Below are 15651 nucleotides of genomic sequence, written 5' to 3' on the forward strand. Positions count from 1 at the left end.
ACAGCAAGACATTTGTGTTTGATGTCTCCTGAATCTTTACGTCATTAAACAAGTCAAAGGCTTTGGTTACAAACAAAGCATTTGATTTCCAAAAGCTTTTCAGTCAATTTTGAGCTGTCTGAAAAATGGAAGTTTTAGATATCTATGCACTTACGTTCTCCTGCAGCAGATGGTGCTGTTCTGAGTCTCTATTTCTAAGGTCACTGTTTTCGTTGCTTCAACGCAACACTTGACATTGCTTCTAAACTATGGGAGATTGATACAGAGAATGGTAAGGTTTGTCATTGCGTGGGCCCATTATCAATAAGCACATTTCGGTTCACAATCTGCAGAGAGTAAGACTCCTTACTTGCTGTTTCCCACAAAGTGCCTATTGATTTCAAACCTCAAAGGAAGCAGTCCCAATAAAGAGCATAGATTCTCTCCTTTTTCTTCACAAGCCAGGCTTAATGCCTGTAGGACGGTGCCAGATGCGACATCCATTCCTGCCGATTAATAGCTGCAAGCGTGGCAGTTTGCCCACTCAACATTTGTGTGGGATGTGCCAAACGAATGTAATTTCCTGATGGTCAGAAGATAAAAAGAATGAATTTACATTTCTCCTATGTCTTCCATTATGGAAGTAGACTCTATCAACAAGATCTGATCATGTGACACAAGCTTCTGATGCTGAGGTGAGGCAGCAAGAATTAAGCTAAGGTAACTCTTAAAAAAAGACAGACTTCCCAATGACCAGTTGGAGGTGGGTTTGAGCCCAGAGATATAAAAAAAAGTAATGCGTTAGTCCCTTACAATTAAATTATTTCCTCCAGTTTCAATCCCTGATTCCTGTGTATTATGTTACAGTAGAGATCTTTTTGTAAAGTTTTGGCAATTACTTTAGAGTAAGTGATGTCTTCAATGCACATTTTACTGGCATGCAGGGAAAGTGACCATGATAGGTTTGCAATACTTCCTTTCTCTGGTTCTTTATAAATGCATTGGGCTCATGGAATATTAGCCTTTATTGCAAGAGCACTGGAGTAGTGAAGTCTTGTTTCAATTATATGGAAGTGTGGTTAGGCCGCAGCTGGAACTGTGTGTGCAGATTTGGTCTCCTTACCTCATATTCCAATAGAGGGAGTGCAATGAAGGTTCACCAAGCATATTCCTGGGCACCAATTTAAGACTGGGATGAGAAATAATGCCTCTTCTCAGAGGATTGTGAGTCTTTGTCCCAGAAAGATGTAAGGATAGAGTCGATGGGTATATTTAAGGCCGAGATAGAGATGTTCTTGACAAGTCAGGGAATCATGGGTTATGGGGAAAGGGCACGAAAGTGGACATAAGGAGTGTTGGACCAGCCATGATCCTACTGAATGGTAGAGCAAGTTCAAGGGCCAAATGGTCTACTCCTATTCCTATTTCCTATGGTCTTATAATCTTACATTGGTACTGTCCAGTTTGGGCAAATAGGTATATATTCTCTGAATGATAGTGATCTCACTGAAACTTAGAAAATACTTAACTGCAACTGCCCTGCTTATCCCTTTAATTTGTTTTTTCCCTGAATGGAGCATTTAGAACCATGGACCACAGTTTTAAAATAAGGGAGATGCTACTTCTGTTCCAGATGAGATTTTAATTTTACTCAGAAGGTTATGAATATTTAGAATTCTCTACCCCAGAGAGCTGTGGAAACTCAGTCTTTGAGTGCATTCAAGGTAGAGATTGATAGATTTCTGATTGTCAAAGGCATAATGGGATATGTGGGTGGACTGGGTAAATGACATTGAAGTGTGGTCAGCCATCGTCGTATTGAATGGCAGTGCTGCCTTAATGGTGTACTCCTGTTCTTGAATACTGAGAAGTATTACCCACTATGATAACGTCATGTGGATTTGTGGACGGAGCACAGCACTTTATTAAAATAAATTTCTTCTTGAGATGTGGGTATTGTAAGCTAAGCCAACGTTCAATACCCAGAAGACCATTCAGGGTCAACAATCTTGTGATGGGTCTGGAGTCACATGAAGGCCAGTCTAGGTGAGGATGGCAGATTTGCTTTTGCAAAGGATATTAGTGCCATAAGTCTATCTTTTGCTTTCCAGATTTTTAGTGAATTGAGATATCACTATCTCACATGGTTGTCTTCAAATCCATGTTCTCAAAACATTAGCTTGGGGTTTCTGGATGATGAGGCCAGTGACATATTATCATTTTGCTAACACCTCTCCCTAGCTAACGTTTGGTCCTCCTCAAAATCTCTGAAATGATATCTAGCACATCAATGTAACCTGAAACCAGTTACTGACATGCAATCAATTATATCTTCACGACAAGAGACTTTTCTAGTTAGTCAGGAAGTAGTTCACTATGGCATGCTCATACAACAGAAGATTCCACTAGGAATCTTTCCTTTGTGTGCCTTACAAAGTTTAAATGTATTTCCAAGTTGTGTTGACTCAGCATTCCTTACCAATTCCATCCAGTGTCTTAAATGGACATAGAGTTATTGAGATGTACAGCAAGAAAACAGATCCTTCAGTCCAACTCATCAGTGCTGACCAGATATCCTAAATTAATCTAGTCCTATTTGCCAGCATTTGGCCCATATCCCTCTAAACCCTTACAATTCATACACCCATCCAGATGCCTTTTAAATGTTGTAATTGTACCAGCCTCCACCACTTACTCTAGCAGCTCATTCCATATACGCACCAATCTCTGTGTGACGAAGTTGGCCGTTAGGACCCTTTTAAGTCTTTCCCCTATCATCCTAAACATCACATCTGTCCAGGAGGCATGATGGTACCATTCTAAGTGGAGGAAAAGGATTGATCATCTCCACCAGGTGACTGCCCATTTTACTTCTCCACTGAATTTTATTTCCTGCTTCAGGCCTTTATCCAACGGTAAAGATTCCAGAACTCCAGCAGATGTGTTAGCCCCTGAAAGTCAAAAGTAAAATATATAAATTAGTAAACTCTAGGAATTTTGATAAACTTGATACCCACATGGAAAATACTTTGGAATGAACAATCTAGATGTAAGAATCAATTAATTTTAGCGGTAACTTTTAAAAGAGAGGCCAACAGTTACATTTACATGTGGTGTCGGCTACTGAGTTCAGTGTCAGTTTATTGCACGGGATTCTTCATTGGAGATGGTAGTGTGTAGTCCTTGTTATTTTAACCTTTTGCTGGCAATTTTACTGGCAGCCGCTGTGGACATTGCCTGCTGTGCTCCCATATGAACTCCGAGCCTTAAACAAACCTTGCTTGTTGCAAAGCTGTCGAAGAGGGTTACTTTCAGTATGGCGGACAGATGGAGGACACGGATGAATTAGTATGGAAAGTTCAAATAAGAAAACGCTCAGGGCAGAAAAGACACTCATTGTGGAAACTGACAGCAGAGAACTTTGTTCAAAAGTTCTACTGCTTTGGAATTTTTCCTGCTCGGCATCCATTCTTTGAGCAGAGTTTGTCAAAGTTCAACTTCTGTGTCTCTCGTCAGGAGCTCCAAATGATTTTAGCAGCTTCCTAAACAAGAAGTATTTGTAGACAGGTTATTCTGCCATGATTGACATGTCCCATATCTAACTTTCTTTATTTCTCTAAAAGGGCTCCACCACAATGGGTGAAGGTAAGAGCCCCCAGCTCAGATAATGACTTGACATCTATGTGTGTACTTGTAAGAGTCAAGTGATGGCCTTTGCAATTTCCAGCCACACCGCAACACAACTAGAGCTGGTCAGTGTCCCCCACACTGGCTGGTTAATGACATGTCTATGTGTTTAAAAAAAGTGCTCATTTTAGATACAGCCCAGTGTTCATCTAAAACAAACACAGAGAATCCTTGAGGAACTCAGCAAGTCTGGGAGCATCTATGGAGAGAGAAACTGAGTTAAATGTTTTGAGTCTTGTATGACTCTCCATCAGTTGTGCCCTTATCCTTCTGGGGGTCACGAACTTGCACTGTGCTGCTTTAGTGAGTTGCTATGGTGAGTCTTGGATTTAGTTTAGTGCTGCTACAACTGTGCCCCAGTGGTGGAGAGAGTGAATGTTTATGTTGGTTTTTGGGGTGCCAGTCAAGAAGGATGCTTTGGCCTGGACAGGATTCTAACTCATGTTTTGGAGTTGTACTCATCCAGGTGATTGGGGAGTATTCCGTCACACTCCTGATGTAAGTCTGGTAGACCATGTTGGGTGCATGATGGCTCACTGCTGTGTCACCCAATGGGAACCCGAGCTCAATTCCACCCTCGGGAGACTGTTTGTATGGAGTTTGCACCTTCTTCTGATGTCTGCTTGGGTTTCCTCCTGTTTCCACCCACAGTCCAAAGATGTGCAGGTTAGGTGGATTGGCCATGCTAAATTGCCGTAGTTTCCAGGGAAATGCAGGCTAGGTGGGTCAGCCACGGGAAATGCAGGGTTACATAGATAAGGTAAGGGGGTGGGTCTGTGTGGGATGCAGTTCGGAGGGTCGGTGTGGACTTGATGGACTGAATGGCCAGCTTCCACTCTGTAGGGAGTTTATGATTCTGGATGGGTGGAAAGGCTTTAGCAGAATAGGAGGTGAGTTTCCAGCCTTAGAATTCCCAGCCTTGCCTGTTCTTGAAGACCCAGTATTTCTATGGCTGGTCTAATCCATTTTCTGGTCAATGGTAGTGCCCAGGATGTTGAAACTAGATGTGAAAGCATCAGAAGTCCCTTCATGTGTTGTACAGTACAGAGAAGAGGAAAGTGACTTGGCCAACTGGTGCGATCTCACACAGGCAGATTGCCTGGAAGGGACGTGGGATGTAATGTTAAATTTCACCTATAAAACCTTGCACTGAAACAGGCTCTGTGACTTTTGCTGTGCACATCTTTGTGTGTTTTTCAAAAATAAACAACTATAAAAAGTATTCATTGCAAATATCAACCACATCTCCCGCGCTGAGTCGCCAATCAGATTGCCCATAATGTGTGGGACACAGACTCCACATTATCACTTGAAGAACAAACAGAGGGGTTGACATGTTTTTCCTGCCTGACAGAGTACTTACACATAAATACAGAAGTCAGGAAGTGATGCTTCAGTTGCATAGAGCCTGGATCAGATCCTAGTTGCAGCATAGCACTCCGTTGGAAGCAACAAACCTGAGGAAAGCTCGATTGGACTTTTAGAACTGGTCTGATGAGCTTCACCAGGATTAATTTACGAATAAACTTGGCTTCTATTCTCTTGAGTTTAGGAAATTGCAAGATAATCTCATTGAGATCTTTAAAGAGATTCAAAGGAATAAAATAAATATAGAGAAATATTTTCCTTTGGGCGGCGAGTCCAGAACAAGAGGGCCAATCTTCAAATTAAAAAGTAAAATTTTGGGAGGGTGCAGGGGGTTGCTTTGCATTTAATGCCAAGGGTTGTAATAAACTGGAGCTCTTCCCTCTTTGTGAATGAGGCACATGGAGGCTACGAAATGAGGTGAATAGGTTGAGGGAGTGGGCAAAGCTGTAGCGAATGGAATAGAAAGTGGGAAATGTGCCATTGTTGGCAGGAAGAGTAACAGGGAAGTATGTTAACCAAATGATGAGGGATTGCAGAGCTCTGAGATGCAGTGGAACCTGGGTGTCCTTGTGCATGTATCCCAAAAGGGTAGTATACAAGGCTCCCCAAGCACGTGCTCCACTCCCAGCTCCGAAAAGGCAGGTGAGCCCCGGGGGGGGGGGGGGCAGACAAGCGCTTCAGGGATACCCACAAAGCCTCATTGGGGAAGTACAGCAATCTCACCGACACCTTGGAATCACTGGGCCAAGACCGTCCAGAATGAAAGAGGAGCACCTGGGAAGGTGGGTCGAGCACCCCGCTGTCGGGGGGTGGGGATAAGCATAGAAGCCAGGCAAAAACCTTGAAAGGAGCACGCTGCTACACGAACGCCCCAATCACCCCTTCCCATGACCACCACCTGCCCCTTGGGTAACAGAGGCTGCGGTAGCCACATCGGTCTGTACAGCCACCTCCAGACTCACCCAGAGTCATCCTTGTCTGCACGGTACCACTAGTGATGATGATGATGAGTATATAGTTACTTAGGAAAGCTGATAGAATATTCGCATTTATTGAGAGGTGAATACAAAAATAAGAGGCCATGCTCAGTTATACGTGGCGTACTGGGAGCAGTTTGATTTCCTTATTTAAGAAAGGATAGAAATGCACTGGGGGATGTTCAGCGAAGGTTTACAAGATTAAGTCCAAAGATGCGCAGGTTAGGTGGATAGACCATGCGAAATTGCCCACAGTGTTCAGGGCTGTGTAGGTTAGGTGCATGAGTCAAGGGAGGTATAGAGTAATAGAGTAGGGGAATGGGTTTGGGTGGGTCACTCTTGGGAGAGTCAGTGTGGACTCATTGGGCCAAATGGCCTGTTTCCACACTAGGCATTCAATGATGATTGGCTTACGTGGAAAGGTTGGACTAGCTAGGCGAGTATCTATTGGAATTTAGCAGAGGTGAATTGATTTAAATATAAAATCCTGAGGGGTCTTGACAGAATAGCTAAGGAAAGGATGTTCCCTCTTATGGGGGAAATCAAGAGCTAGGGGTCACTGTTAAAAAGTCAGGAGTTGCCCATTAAAACAGAAATTAGGCGTTTTCATTTCTTTCAGAGCACCATGAGCCTTTGGAACTTGAAACAGTGGTGGAAGGAGAGTCCTTGAATATTTTTAAGACAGAGGTAGGTAGATTCTTGTTAAGTGAGGGTTATAAAGTTATCAGGAGTAGGCAGGAAGATGGATTTGAGATTACAATCAGATCAGCTGTGATCTTATTGAGTGTTTGTGCAAACTTGAGAGGCTGATCCTAATGTCTGTTTATTCATCCAAAGGTTGTGGAAGAGAGAATTGATTTTTGTTGGGAAGGGGTGTCAAAAGCTATGGAGCAAAGGTGGAGGCAGTGGTACAGATTAGTGGAGATCCAATTAAATGGCTAAATAATCTTCAGAAGCTGAATAATTATCTGATTTGATTTAATTTATTTTGTCACACCTACCTAAGTAAAGTGAAAGATTTGAGTTTGTGTGCAGTACAGGTAGTTCATAACAGGCAAGGACACATGGGTCATAAGGTGATTTGAACAGAGCAAAACATACAGAGTAACGGCTGCACAGGAGGTGTTCAAAAGCAAGATCAATATAAGATTTGTTATTTGAGAGGTCTATTCAGCTCTCTTGAAGCTGGTCTTGAACCTGTCGGTACATGTGTTTAAGCTTTTGTATCTTCTACCTGACAGAAGAGGTTGGTAGAGATTATAACTGGGGTGGGAGGGCCCTTGATGATTTTGAGTGCCTTACCGTGGCAATGGACTGCCTAGATGGAGTCAGTGGATGGAAGGTTGGTTTGCGTGATAGCCTGGGCTGTGTTCACAACTTTCTGTTGTTTCCTCTGGTCCTGGGAAGAACAGTTACTGTACCAAACCGTGATGTGCCCAGATAAAACACTTTCTATGCTGCATTTGTAAACGTTGGTGAGGGTCCTTACAGACATGCCAAATTTCCTGAGCCTCTTGAGGAAGAAGAGGTGCTGTTTTCTTGACCGTCACATCTATGTGGGAGATCCAAGTCAGATTTTTGGTGATTGTCACTTCGAGGAACTTAATGTTCTTGACCCTCTTCACCTCAGCTCCGTTGGTGTAGATAGGGGTGTGTCCTCCCTCTTTCTTCCTGAAGTTAATGATCAGCTCTTTAGTTTTGCTGATGCTAACAGAGAGATTCGGACTTGAATGTCGGGAGGGATGACTCAGATGACAACTCACATTTGAGACACAAACTAAGGCTTGGTGTAGCTCCCTCAGATGGACAAAGGAGATCCCATACTATCAAACTGAAAACGGACAAGGGAAATTTTCCAGGATCCTGTTTACCAACAACAAGGACCACGAAAAGAGATTATTTTTGTCTCGGGACCTTTGATGTATACAAAGTTGCTAGTACACTTGCATATGAAAGTGATTACTTCTTATATCCTTGGGCAGAGCAGTTTGCCATATCAAACCGTAATGTGCTCAGACAAAACACTTTCTATGCTGCATCTGTAAAAGTTGGTGAGGCCAACAGTAAAGACCAAACAGTCAAATGGACCTTCAGAACTGTGGTTCCGAGGATTCTATCTTGTCTTTTTCTGTTTTTGAACATGACAAAGGCTTGTCAAAACGACACTATTCCTTTAAAGGTTCAGGACACAGGGGTTGGTCTGTCCAGTTATCTTAACTGGTTTATGATTGGACTTTGTGAACAAGTTATGAATAACAGCAAATGGAATTAAACACCATGCAATAATGAGGCATTATCAGTAATGTGTACATATGCTAGGTTTAGAGATAATGGTGCAAGGTTTTCTTACACAGCTTAACCAAAGAGCATGGCCAAGGTGTCTCTACTTCCTCAGGAGGCTAAGGAAATTCAGCATATCCACAAGGACTCTTACCAAATTTCATAGATGTCCCATGGAAAGCATCCTCACTGGATGCATCACAGCGTGGTTTGGCAATGCTCTTCCCAAGACCGCAAAAAACTACAGAGTTGTAAACCCAGCCTCATCCATCAGACAAACCAGCTTCCCATCTACTGACTCCATCTATACTTCCTGCCAACTCTGGAAAGCAACCAACATAATCAAAGACCCCTCCCACCCCGGTTACACTCTCTTCCATCAGGCAGAAGATATAAAATTTGTAGGCACATACGAAAAAGTCCAAGAACAGCTTCTTCCCCACTGTTATCAACTTTTGAACGGACCTCTCAAATGTTAATGCTGATCTCTCTTTCTCTCTCTGCAGCTGTGAGACTTATTCTGCACTCTGTTCTGCTACCCTGATGCACTTTCTATAGCCCACAAAACAATATTTTTCACTGTATCTCGGCATATGTGACAACAGCCAGTCAACTTAGTTGTGTTCCTCCCAAACTCAGGATGGAGCAGACTGTGAGCATGTTTCCTTCTAATCCTGCCAACAATGCCAGCAAGTCCTTGTCCAATAATATACGTTCTTTTAAAAAGAAAGTTAGCAGAATAAAACCTACAGCACAAGCTGTTCTGTACACTTGCCAAGGCACTGTACAGGCAGTAACGGAAGAGTCAAAGCATCTAGCCTGTGAGATTGTCTTCATTGCCATGTTAAAAGTGTGAAGAAGAATGAGGTCAACTGCTTTGCGATCAAAGTACAAACAATGCATACTTAAACAGCAATTAACTTGAACAGAAAGTACAACTCACAACTTTGACCGTAAAACCCTTTGGTTATAAAATGTAATGTCAAAGCCAATCCTAGCCTTTGTTTCATGTTTTATAACAAACACCTAGTGATTCCAACAAAGGTTGTAAAGACCTTTGCATCAAATAAAGTCCATTTACAGTGATGTTCTGTTCTTATGAGTAAACACACAGGTGAATACTTGCTCTTTCTTCATCAGAAGTGGAACGTGCACTCCGGAGGAAGGTTATAACAAAAAAAACTAGCTGGGATGCCTATATTGTGGATTGTTTCTAACTGGCAAATGCGCGAACAGGAGCAGAAGGCATGGCTCATTTTGCAAGATCTCACTCGATCCCTCGTTTGAAGCTAGGCGTCAGTCGAAGGAAGCATGTATCAAAGGCAGGTCTGATAATCCAAACTCCTCACATTGTAAGTCAGGCTCCGTTAACCCTCCAAGTTTTTTTGTTTGAAGTGCGTGGCACAGAAATAGGTCACTGGGATAATTTTGTCCCTGTTGTCTCTTTGTTAGAACAATGAATATTTAATCTCTTTCTCGGCTTCACATGACGGGGACAGGGTTAGATTTTGAAGGCACGATGCATAAGTTGAACTTGGAGTTCTTTAAGAATGGGAGATTTGGGGACTTTTCTGATTGAGCTGTTTGAAATGTTTATTGGACTTGAGTGGGTAAATACAGTGGAAGCAAAAATGGCTGTCAAAATCAAAATTAAAGTTGGTCCATTCAGGAACAGCATCTTCTCAGAAACCTGTGAATGTTGGAGCAATTGGGGTTTTCTTGACTGAGAGGTTTTTATGAGGTAAGTCTATCCGGGGATAGTGAGCATAGACAGATTAATGGATTTTGGGCACAGGTCAAACATGATCTAATATCAAACTAGACCAGAATGAAGGGGCTGAATAGCCTCCTTTTCAGCTGACTCCTCTTCAAAACACAATTGTTTCTGACAGAGCGGCATGTGGCAAAGACTTGCGAATGTGTCCTTTTGTTTTGATTCTTCTTGGGCAGAACAAATCTAACAGGGAGAATAGTGAGGACACTGTCGCAGCTCAGGCTGTAGACTGCAAGCAGAGTTCCAAAACAATCAAATGTATTTATCAAAAATTGTATGCAATGTTTTGCAAATGTTTAATATTATGTTATAGCTTAGAATCATCTTTTACAGGGTACATGTACTTCCAATGCCTTCAGGCAATTATTGCTGCTGACATAGGGAACACTTTCAGATCTGTGTTCACTGCTCATGAGTGGATCCTGACATTTCAAAGGGAAGTTTTCTCACTAACTAAAGTTGTTTAAGGTTCCTCCACTTTGCCCCGCTGCATGTCTGCAGTTCCTGACTCTTACCTGGTAGTGACCGTCCTGAACAATTTCCCAGGTGTAAAATGCAAACATTTGGAGAGCAGAGAAGGAAAAGCCTGCATTTCTATGGCACCTGTCATAACCCCAGGGAGTCCCAAAGCGCTTTGTGAAGTACAGTCACAGCTGTAATGTACAAAACATAGCAATCAACTTGCACATGATCAGCTCTTCCAAGCAGCAGTGCAGTGATAGTGTTGAAAACTGGGGACAGAAAAAGAAATGTGTAACTTGCATTTGTTCCAACTCAACAAAATAGGTTCACTGGTTCATTTTCACAGTCAACCCTGTCTGCTTGAAATGTAAACACAGTTAGGTAGTTGGCTGTCAATCATCACTAATTGGTGCATTTTCCTTGGCAGCATCTCTACTGATTCTACAGATCACCTGTTTCGGTCATAAATGTCGGCCTGACAAAAAGGAAGATTTCCCCTACTGTTCTTTGAAATAATGCAACAGATTTTCTATGTCCAATTTAGAGGATACGCAGCCTCAGTTTAACACCAATTTTGGAAAGGCAACATCACTGACAGTGCAGCATTCCCCTCAGTGCACAGAAGGTCAGCCAAGATTTTGCCTTTTTCTCTGTGGAAATGAATAGTGCCCCCCCAACCGTTCAGCTTAGATGTGTTTGTGCTATCAACGAATCACCATCAATATTATATGAATGATTTAATTAAACTGTGGATGTGGCAATCTGAAACAAAACAGAAATTGCTTTAAAACTTAGCAGGTCTGGCAGCATCTGTGGAGATGGAAGCAGAGTTCATGTTTTGAGTCCAGTGATGTTAATACTGCTTTCTCACCACATATGCTACTGGACCTGCTGAGTTTCTCCAGCAATTTCTGTTTTTGTTATACGAATAGTTGTTTGGTATCACAGAAGTTGGATAATGCTGATGAATAATAAATTTTATTGGAACTTTTTGTCTGTGCTCAACAGGACAATTTGTAAGAGTTCCAGTTCAAGGGAAAGCCAACATTTATGAGAGGAAAGCACTGATTGGCTGGCAAGTGGATTGTGATTGGTAGAGATGTTGCCATGGAAAATACACCAGTCAGTGATGATTGACAGCCAACTGCCTGACCTTATTTACATGTCAACCAAATAGGTTGACTGTGAAAATGAACCAGTGAATGGCTGTCACCTTTTTGTTGAGTTGAAAGAAGTGTGTTTACATGTCTTTTTTTCTGTCTGCAAATTTTATCAATACTATAGAGAGAATGCAAAGTGATGCATTGCAGGTTAATTTTTACTTTGGCTGACACTGTTTGTCTGTCTAAACCTTAAAATAACCCCTCCTTAACAACTTTGTATTGTATGCATTCTTCTTGTACAGTCTTGCTGAGGGCTAGACAAGAATGAGGGCTTCGCTGTGGTATATTTCCACCCTTATTTGAGAACAGTACAGCAGGGATTCTGTGGTCTCTCTCAAAGAGTCATTATTACAGGAGTAAAGAGTGTCAGTTGTGCTGTAATGTCAGTTTGTTGTTTTTGTACAGAGGCTTCAGTGGAAGTGTTGCATGTGAGGAAGTCATTAGATTAGCAAATGTTTTTTTTTAGAAGTTCCTGGCTGTTACATGGAAAGCTGGTGCCAGTTCTGGGAACTGTCAAACAAAATATATGAGAGTGTTACCAAACAAAAATTCAAGCATGCTACTCTTCATGTATTGTTTCTGTAAGGAAGAGGCATATCTTTTTAAAGTGCTTTATCACACCCTCAGGATATCCCAAGTGCTCCATGTACTATTTGAAACGCAGACCCATTATGACAAAAGCAGTAGCCGATTTGTATTTGATGTTGTGACCAGCTAATCAGATGAGTGCTGGTTGAGGGAGGGGTGTTGGGCAGGACACTGGAAGCGCTCCCCACTTGCCTTCATTGCCACATTTTCTTCCAAATTGAAAAGCTCTTTTTGTCCTTGGCTCTTCCATCTGTGAGGGAAAGGAATTGGGTCTGCAGCAGTGCGAACTGTTAGAAGTTTCAGTCCTTCAGCTCAATTATCTCAGCCCCTTGCTGAAGTCAAACCCACTGCCACCTCTCTCACTTCATAGGCTTATATCTTTCGATGCTTCAAGCATTGAATTTTTATTGTAAGTCATTTGCTGCTTCAAAGCTTTTAAAGAAGTCTGGAAAATAATCAAGAAAGCTAAAGGAACTCTTGCCAAAGGAACAGGCTCAAGGAATTGAATGGCCTACTTTTGTCCCTATATTCCTAATTTCATACAAATCTTTTAAGAATATCTCATTGCCGTATAAAAGGAGGTAACATTATAACCAACATAAACACACAGACAACGCTGTTCACTAACCTTGTGACAAAATTATGAGCTTTTTATATGTTTCTCGCACTGGTGAATGGGGTGTGGCCAACACTGTAAAAAAATGTTACGCAAAGCATGTTGCAACTTCTTTGTAACCAAGCATGAGTATGCCAAAAGCTATGTTGCCCGCCTGGTGCCAGGGTCAAGGACATCTCCTCAGGGTTGGTTCAGCAACTTTGAGCAGGAGGGGAACACATCTATCTTGATGTGCTCCAACAATCGTGATGAGACCAATAAAAAGATTTTGTTGGGGGGAGCGTGAGCAGCTCGAGGCTCAGTTAGGAAATAGAAACACAAAGGCAATGATTTTTTTGGATTACTGTCAGAGCAAACTTTCATAGGGTAAATAAGATTAGAGAGTTGATTAGGGTAAGGAAAGGGTTTCATTTCATGAAGCACTCGTGCCCCTGGGGAAACAGGAAACTTTACAATTGTCGTGGACTTCATCTGAACTGCACTGTAATGATGAATTGTAAAAGTAATAAAGAAGAAAGGACATTAAAATAAATAGTTGGGAGTAAGGCTCGTCAGAGTTGAGATCTAGAAAATTGAAGAGAAACATCAAAGCAATACTGTACTGTAAGATTGTGATGTTAATGAAAACCTGAGTGTGACAGAGAGAGAGAGTGTGCAAATTTAACAGTGTAACAGCAATAAGGTTAGAGTAGAGAATAACAGCAAAAGAGACAGAATTTAAAGGCTCTTTATGTGATTGTATGCAACATTTGTCATCAGATGGATGAAATAAATTGTAATGAATGAGTATGATAAGATAGCTATTACGGAGAAAGGATTGTAAAGGATTATTGAAAGGTATTCTGGAAGAACAAAAAGAAGCGAAAAGGAGGTGGGGTGGTTCTGAATGAGGGCTGAGATCAGTACAGTCTGAAGGAATTATGTTGTTTCAGAAGGGAAAATGTAGCATCAATTTAGGTGGAGATGAGAAATCACAAACTCAAGAAGTTACTGGTGGGAGTGGTTTGTAAGGCCTCTGACAACAGCTACACTGTAGGGCAGAGTATAAACCAAGAAATTACAGAGGCTTGTCAGAAAAGAATTGCATTAATTATGGGGGATTTGAATCTTCTTATTGATTGTCAGGAGTAGCCTAGGTGATGAGTTCCCAGAATATAGTCTGGACTATTCTTTAGAACAATGCTTTTGGAATCAACTGGGAAACAGGCTGTTTTTAGTCCTGGTAGAGCAGGATTCATTAGTATAGAATCCTTTATGGAAGAGTAAACAATAGAATTCCAGAGTCAGTTTGAATTATCAAGGTTTGGATATAAATCTACTATTTAGAACTTAGGTAAAGGCAATTGCAAGGGTATAAATGTGGAGCTGGCTGTATGGTATGGGAGAGTAGGTGGAAAGGTAAGATGGCAGGGGAGTACTGGTGGGCTTTTAAAGAGCTGCTTCACATCTCTGAACAAAGATTCACTCAATTGAGACAGTATGAAGTGTGAGAAGGATGCACCATTCTTGGATAACTAAGGAAATAAAAGATGTGGCTGATTGATCAGTGGTGGGTTTGTTGTTGGAGGTGATTCTGAAAGATAGGATTTACATGCATATGGACAGGCAGGGAATGATTAGGGATAGTCAGCATGGTTTTGTGTGAGGAAAATCATGCCTCTCAAACTTGATTGAGATTTTTGAGGAAGTAGTCAAAAAGATTGATGAGAGACGAGTGGTAGACATTGTTTACTTGGATTTTTGTAAAGCATTTGACAAGGTTCCGCAAGACAGACTAGTAACTAAAGTTAGATCACACAGGATTCAGAAAATAACTTGTCAATTAGGTACAAAATTGTTTTTCAGGTTGGAGGCCTGTGACCAGCAGTGTTCCATAGGGATTGGTACTGGATCCACTTTTGTTTATCATTTATATAAATGATTTGAATGAGAATGTAAGAAGCGTAGTTAGTAAGTTTGTGGATACCACCGCGATTGGTGGTATTATGGACAATTAGATTCGATTAGATTACTTAGTGTGGAAACAGGCCCTTCGGCCCAACAAGTCCACACCGACCCGCCGAAGCGCAACCCACCCATTCCCCTACATTTATCCCTTCACTTAACACTATGGGCAATTTAGCATGGCCAATTCACCTGACCTGCACATCTTTGGACTGTGGGAGGAAACCGGGGCACCCGGAGGAAACCCACGCAGACACGGGGAGAATGTGTAAACTCCACACTGTCAGTCACCTGAGTCGGGAATGAAGAAGGGCATCAAAGATTACAAAGAGATCCCAATCAATTTGGTCAATGAGCTGAGGAGTGGTTGATAGAGTTTAATTTGAATAAATTCGAGATATCGCATTTTGGTAAAACAAGCAAGGGCAGAACTTATACAATTAATGTTGGGGCCTTGGTTAGTGTTGTAGAACACAGAGACCTAGGGGTTCAGGTACATCGTTCTTTGTATCACAGTAGACAGGGTGGTTAAGAAGACATTTAGCACATTTGTCTTCATTGCTCAAATGTTTTGAGTATAGGAGTTGGAACATCGTGTTGAGGTTGTACAGGACATTGATGAAGCCTCTTCTGAAGCACTGTTTGCAGTTCAGGACACTCTGTTATAGGAAAGATATTATTAAACTGGAGCAGGTTCGGAAGAGATTTATCAGGATGTTGCCAGGAATGAAAAGCTTGCGTTTTAAAACGAGGCTGGGTAGATTGGGTCTTTTTCGCTGGAGTATAGGAGGTTGAGGGGTGACCTTATGGAAG

At 41.8% G+C, this 15651-nt stretch overlaps 1 protein-coding gene across 2 annotated transcripts in view; it reads left to right on the forward strand.

The window, feature by feature from the left end:
- Window positions 1-15651, forward strand: part of pde3a (phosphodiesterase 3A, cGMP-inhibited) — a 481350-nt gene that overhangs the window by 39022 nt on the left and 426677 nt on the right. The window lies entirely within an intron of this gene.

This window comes from Hemiscyllium ocellatum, chromosome 23 (assembly GCF_020745735.1).
Source record: "Hemiscyllium ocellatum isolate sHemOce1 chromosome 23, sHemOce1.pat.X.cur, whole genome shotgun sequence".
Taxonomy (NCBI): Eukaryota; Metazoa; Chordata; class Chondrichthyes; order Orectolobiformes; family Hemiscylliidae; genus Hemiscyllium; species Hemiscyllium ocellatum.